The sequence below is a fragment of the Saccopteryx leptura genome, chromosome 6 (genome assembly GCF_036850995.1).
Source record: "Saccopteryx leptura isolate mSacLep1 chromosome 6, mSacLep1_pri_phased_curated, whole genome shotgun sequence".
Lineage (NCBI taxonomy): Eukaryota > Metazoa > Chordata > Mammalia > Chiroptera > Emballonuridae > Saccopteryx > Saccopteryx leptura.
Window position 1 is genome coordinate 190103539 of NC_089508.1, and position 7246 is coordinate 190110784.

Consider the following 7246-nt stretch of genomic DNA (forward strand, 5'->3'; position numbering starts at 1 on the left):
GGAGAGACAGTCAGACAGACTCCCGCATGTGCCCGACCGGGATCCACCCGGCACGCCCACCAGGGGGCGACACTCTGTCCACCAGGGAGCGATGCTCTGCCCCTCTGGGGCGTCGCTCTGTTGCCTGAGGCAGAGGCCAAGGAGCCATTCCCAGCACCCGGGCCATCTTTGCTCCAATGGAGCCTCGGCTGTGGGAGGGGAAGAGAGAGACAGAGAGGAAGGAGGGGGGGAGGGGTGGAGAAGCAGATGGGCGCTTCTCCTGTGTGCCCTGGCCGGGAATCGAACCCGGGACTTCTGCACGTCAGGCCGACGCTCTACCACTGAGCCAACCGGCCAGGGCTGTCCGTTTACTTTTAATGAGTCTATAACCGACATACAACGAGGCTGAGGCAGGGCTCAGTTCTGGGCTGGAGGGCACTGAATGCAGCTGGTGCACACGGCAAGCGGTTGGCTGGTAGCTCTCCGGCCGTGCGCTGGGCGGCGGGTTCCTCCTTCTTCAGGTGACAGATCTTCGCGTGGAGCATCCTCCCTCGTTCACGGAGTTCAGAGGGGAACCCGGGGCTCAGCCAGCTGGCCTTCTGAGCTCTTCTGTTGATCCAGGTGCTCCGGGCGAATGAACTGAGGAGGTCTGGAAGCGTCAGGTTCCTCACGCACACACAGTGGGGGTGGAAATCACACCTGTGCAATAGATAGATAGAAAGGCCGTGCGGGTTTATTAAAGAGAAGCCGGGGGTTCCTGGTGCACCGTAAATGCTCAGCCACGTTAGCTCCTGTCACGATTATCACGGCTTGTCATGGTTTATGAAATTATAATCACATTCTTGAAACTGTGAAGATAAACACAGGCGTGTTAATTACTGAATTCTCTGAGGCTTTCACCATCGGCGCCTCCTTGCTGGGGGCCCGGCCCATGCCTCCCTGGTGTCCTTATTCTGCCCTAGAGTCTTGATGCCTGATGACCTTTGTCTGCGTGTCTGTTTTCTCCTGGGCCAGAGGGGCCCATGGCTCTTCCAGCGTCTCCTGTCTTGGTGACAGTCCTGTGGCAGGAGACTTGTCGATTTGGGAGACACTGTGCAACCCGGCTGGCAGGGAGGTGGTTAACAAGATGTCTGTATCAACAAAGTCCCCTTGAGCTTCTGCCCTGAGCAGTGCTTGGGTTTTGCGAAACGTGGTCTGTGAGGCTGAGCTCTCCTTGTGGGGACCCCGCCGTGCGCCCCTTGTTTCTCCTGCACCGCGCTCTGGGTTGGACCTAGCTTCCCCCTGTGCTGCTGACTCAACCACACCGGGAGGGTGACCCACCATCTAGCTTGCCTGGGACTGAGGCGTCTCTGGGGCTCGTGGCACCTCTTCTCCCTCATCCTGGTGTGACAGGGACATTCCTCCTGGACCCCTTCCTGGGGCATGTCCGCCACCCCTCTTTTTCCTCCTGTTTCTCTCTTTCCTGTCCCTCACCAGCCCCAAGAGACACAACCCTAAAGAACGGCCGGCCTGGGACCTCTCCTGGTATTAGCTCACCCCTCCCGACCCGCGCCCTGGTCCAGCCCATGCGTCTCATACCGTTTCATCCTCACAAGACCCTGTGAGAGGGGGCTGTCATTACTGCACCCTCTCAGGGGTCCCCAAACTTTTTACACAAGGGGCCAGTTCACTGTCCCTCAGACGGTTGGAGGGCCGCCACATACAGTGCTCCTCTCACTGACCACCAATGAAAGAGGTGCCCCTTCTGGAAGTGCGGCGGGGGGCCAGATAAATGGCCTCAGGGGGCCACATGCGGCCCGCGGGCCGTAGTTTGGGGATGCCTGCATGTAGGAAGATAGATCTAGGAAGCCAGCCATCCAGCCTTGGGCATGTGGCGGGGGTGAACACAGACACACAGACGTGGAACCCAAATGTGTCCTGCTCTCAGCTCACACCTGCCTGCTTGCAAGAGCGCCCTGCCTCCTGGTTGGGAGGGAATGTGTGTTTGGGGGGGGGGGTGGTTGACAGTGGGAGCTGCCAGGAATCGGGACTCAAAGAGCAGCAGCCACGGTACCTCTCGTGCTCTGGTCCTCCCACCGTATGTCCGCCGCACCGCACTTAATTATTCCCCGATTGGCATAAAACTCAAAACGCATGTCTAGCACATGGTGAAGCGTTTTTACCTGCACCGTTTCATTTATGCATTTAAGAACCCTCACAACCACCACAGAAGGAGGACGTTTAGAAAGCAAATTCTCCAGCTACCGAAGCCAAGCTCCGCCAAGCTAAGTAGCGGTCCTCGTGCCACCAACGGCAGCAGCCAGCGTTGGACTCTGTCCCCTGGGCCTTGGAGTAAAAAAAAAACGGCCTCGATGGGTCATCCATCGCCGGCAGACGTTCCTGTTTAGGTCCTCATGCAAATGACCAAGGCTCCCCAGGCAGCGGGCAGTGGTCCGGCACTGCAAGAGGGGAGCGCGCTTATAGCCATTTCACAGGTGAGGAGACTGAGGCCCAGGGGCATTAGCTCTCGTCCCCACAGACTCCCAGGTTGCACAAGGCCCGCTTTTCTTCCTTTCTGCTTTCCACGCTGCCGGCCGCCTTGCTCAGAGCTCTGGCCTCAGTGCCCAGTGAGCCAGTTAACCGGGTGCCGTGAGCCTGTCCCACCTGGGGGTTGTGTTTGGCTGTGCCCTGTGACAAAATCCTCCTAAATGTCTGCAGGGAGGCAGATCCCGGCCGCTCCGGCTGGCAGAAGCTCTTCTCCTTAAAGCCTTTGGGGAGCCGGATCAACTGTGGCTTTTTCCCGGAGACATCCCGTATGGTTGTTGAAGCAGAACCCTGGGAAAGAGACCTGCCAGGCAGCGGGCGCTCGGCGGAACATTAGGAATTCTCCTTGAGTCTGGTTGTGGAAAGGAGCTATAGGAAATCTTTAGTCTGATGAGCCCTCGGCCAAGGTGTGCAGGGGAATTGATGAGATCAAGCTCTCAGAAAAATGCTAATTCCAGGACCGCTGTCCCAGAAGTCACCCGCGGTGCTGGCTGCAGCCTGGCTTGTCCTTGACGTGGGGATTTGGGGGTGACATTATTCAGGGAATGGAAACTAAGGTCCAGAGGAGAAAAATGGCCAAGGCCCACAAGGTAGATGGTTCAAGAATTGTTGGAAACCTATGGGGGCGGGGCCGGGGGCAGGGGAGGGGGAGAAATGATGAGACTCACCCATCGACCAGGAAGGAGAAAGGTGGTCTGTGCGCGACCCTGGGGAGTTACAAATCAGAAGGGCCTGTCCGCAACGGAGATCTTTTTTAAGTTTTCAAGTATTTTTTTTTTTTTTTTCAGAGACAGAGAGAGTCAGAGAGAGGGATAGATAGGGACAGACAGGAACGGAGAGAGATGAGAAGCATCAATCATCAGTTTTTCCTTGCAACACCTTAGTTGTTCATTGATTGCTTTCTCATATGTGCCTTGACCGCGGGCCTTCAGCAGACCGAGTAACCCCTTGTTCGAGCCAGCGACCTTGGGTCCACGCTGGTGAGCTTTGCTCAAACCAGATGAGCCCGTGCTCAAGCTGGTGACCTTGGGGTCTCAAACCTGGGTCCTCCGCATCCCAGTCTGACGCTCTATCCACTGCGCCACCTGCCTGGTCAGGCTCAAGTATTTTTTTAATAACGTAAGAAAATGCTTGTGATGTAATATTAAGAGGAGCTTGGATAAATAGTTACACAGTATTTGTAGGTCTGGTCTCCTATGCAAGGATACCCACGTGTGTGTATCTGTGTGTCTATCTATAAAGAGACTGCAAAGAAATCCAAGTTTGCTCTCCACCCCCTTGGGTCCTCCGGGCCATGGAGTCCTGCTGCTAGAGCGGCCCGCTGCTCCCTCCCTCAGGTGCAAACACAGCTGCCCACCTGAGCGTAGGCGGCTCCCAGGTATTTACCATCCTGTTTAGACAGAGGTCATGTCTCTTACGTTCACCTAGGGATGGTTCTCGGCTGCCTGCCCGTTGGCAGAGAGAGATGAACGAGGTACACAGCCCTGTCCGCACAGAGGGTTGTCAGACGGGACCCGGTGAGGGGCGTCCGGCCTCCTGGGAGCTGGGGTGCGGGCCGGAAAGAAGGAAACTCCCGGAGGGGGTACCAGGCCTGAGCCCCACCATTGTCTGTCCCGACGCCACTCGACTGTTTTTGTGTGTTTGCTGCTGTTATTTTTGTTCTCTGAGTTTTATTTTTTCTCTGTTTTGTGATTACTTACCTATTTTATTATTTTTTTTTTCAGTTACAGTTAACGTTCTATAGTAGATTAGTTTCAGGTGCGCCGCCCAGGGGTTAGATACTTACGTAATTTACTAAGCCACCCCTGCCGCCCCTGTGAAGCAAAGTTATTACAGTGTTGTCGACTCTATTCCCTCTGCTGTGCTTTCCGTCCCTGCGGCTATTTTGTGAACTACCAACTTGTACTTCCTGCTCCCTCCCCCTTTCGCATCAGGTGTTTGGTGGACGGAGAGCATTTGGATTGGAGAAAGCTGACCATCCTGAGAAGGTCTCCGTGCTCGGCTCGCGTGGGCGCCTGGGGTTGAAGCCAGAAAGGTAAGGAGGGGGTCCTGAAGGGCTTCCTGTGCATCTTAAGAAATGTAAACAGGCCCTGGCCGGTTGGCTCAGTGGTAGAGCATGGGCCTGGAGTGCAGGAATCCCAGGTTCGATTCCTGGCCAGGGCACACAGGAGAAGCGCCCATCTGCTTCTCCACCCCTCCCCCTCTCCTTCCTCTCTGTCTCTCTCTTCACCTCCCGCAGCCAAGGCTCCATTGGAGCAAAGATGGCCTGGGCACTGAGGATGGCTCCGTGGCCTCTGCCTCAGGCACTAGGATGGCTCTGGATGCAACAGAGCAACGCCCCAGAGGGGCAGAGCATCGCCCCCTGGTGGGCATGCTGGGTGGATCCTGGTCGGGCGCATGTGGGAGTCTATCTGACTGCCTCCCCGTTTCCAGTTTCGGAAAAATGCAAACAAACAAACAAACAAAAAAAAACCCAAAAAAGAAATGTAAACAACGTCCTGGACGATGACTTTCACCAGGGCATAGGAGCTCTGGTTTGCACTTTGAAATACACTTTGTCCGCCCCCTGGACTGGATGAGGAAAAACTCTGAAGGCTGCTAGAGTATGGCGACAGAATGGGGGGGGGGGAGGGGGCTGACATCTCATGTTTGTGTATTTATGAGCAGCCTTGTCTACGGGACTGTAACTTCTGTGAGAGAAGGACTATGGGTGTTTTAGTTCATTTCTCTTATCCAGCACGCAGAAGAGAGTACCCCCGGGCACATGGCAGGCCATGAACGGATGTTTGCACAATGGGGATTTTAACTGGGGGGGGGGGGGTTCCAGGCCCTCTGGGGACACAGCAGCTCAGGACCGGGCAGGGCCGAGGAGGCTGCCCCTTGTCTCAGCATTCGCGTCACCAGGAGAGAGTGAAATTGACCTCACTTGGTGGACTTAAATACAGGTCAGGTGGGGACTTCTGACCTCACCCAGAGACTATGTACAGAGTGTCTACCGGGGCCAGGAGCGCTTCCAGGTGTGGGAGATAGGACAAACCACGAACAAGATCACCTCCCCGCTGGTCCTCATTCTCGTGGGAAACGCACGGTGTATGAATGAAAATGATTATGACCTGGAAGTGTCCAGGGAACGATGATGAAGGGTGGACACTCGGAGGTGCCCACGTGTCTTCTTGCTTCTTGTAGGGGGCAGGGGGGATTGTTGGCTGGTGTTGCGCACACCGCGGATAGGGGAACGTTGAATGTTAAGATTATGAGGAGACAGTGGACATCTTTGCAGTTTATCTCCTCATCTGGGATTAGGGCATGTTTCACTGTTGCTAACACTCTTTTCCTCAAGTGTAATGATTTTCTCCGGGTAGGTCTTGCCCTGACCTTACTAGATTTATTCCTGCCTACGGCCTGTATGTTTCTTGTTGTTGTTCGGGATGGGAATTTGAATTACATTTTAGAGTTGATGAGTATGTCATAAAGGAATTTATTAATTTTAAGGGTCCTGTGGATATCTACCTACTCCTCCCTTTACGGGGGTCTCCGATGAGCGTTGTTACTTTGTTAGCTGATATTCTAGGGTAGGCAATCTATGATTATAATATGATAATATTGCCTACAATTTTTGTTTATTTGTTTTGGAATTTTAATCCTTGATTATTCTTTTTTTTTTTCCCCCTTGCTTTATTGTATCAGCAGGGACATTGAGTGAAGTGTTGGGTGGCAGGGTGGTAACAGAGAGCATCCTGACTGGTTCAGGTCCCAAGAGGGAATGGCTTTATACTTCACCAGCGAGCCTCATGTCTGTTCAACATCAGCTATGAGGTGGTGACTTTATTTCAGCAGACGCAGGTGTTTAATTCTATCGCGTGCTCTTGAAGTCCCAATTGAAACCATCACGCTGTTTCCTTATTTGTTAAACTGGTGAACTCTATTCATATATTATCCTGATATCGAATAGTCAACACTCTTTATTATTCTATCTGAATTGCTAACGTTTTGTTCAGCGTGTTTTATAGCTGTGTTTCTGAGGGAAGATGGCCTACTATTTCTCTTTTTAATTTTGATGTCAGGGTTATGCTCACAGACTAAGGAGAAATGATTTCCTCTTGTTTTATGGTCTGAAACTGTTTATATATCAGAGACGATGCATCTTTTTTTTTTTTTTTTAATTTGGTGGCACTTGCCATAAAGCACTAAAGTTTATTTCCTTTTTAAGGGGTAGGTCTTTGATTACCTTTTCTATTTCTTCTATGTTTATTGGTTTATATAGCTTGTCTCCCTCTTTTTAAATCAATTTGAGTAATTTATATTTTCCTGAGAAGTCATCCATTTCATCTAAACGCTGACTTTATCGACATTAAGTTGTACCTAGCGTTCCTACGTTTTAAATATCACTCTTATTTATAATTCCTTGCCTTTTTTATTTCCAAAGTTGGTTTTGTTTTGTTTTTTTGGTGTTTTTTTTTTTTTTTTTTTATCTTCTCTCTCTGGTTTTCTTGATAATGGTTGCCAGAAGATTGTCAACGCTATTGGCCTTTTCAAAGGACCCTCTTTGGTTACATTGATCAGATTTACTGATTTTGCTTTGTTTGCATTCTATTTTATTAATTTTTGCTGTCCTCTTACTTAATTGCTCCTTTTAGTTGAGTGAGTTGTTGTGTTCTTTTCTGCTTTGTTTAGATTCGCGCTAACTCCTTTTCTTGTCAAGCTTTGTGGTTTTCTAATAAATGCATTTAAGACCATATATTTT

The 7246-nt window shown here is 51.6% G+C and overlaps 1 non-coding gene across 1 annotated transcript; it reads right to left on the minus strand.

Annotated features, from left to right (window-relative positions):
- Positions 1-264: 264 nt before the first annotated feature.
- Positions 265-340, minus strand: TRNAV-GAC (transfer RNA valine (anticodon GAC)). Its single transcript has one exon. It is a non-coding gene; the product is annotated as a tRNA-Val (tRNA).
- Between the last annotated feature and the right edge of the window lie 6906 nt (positions 341-7246).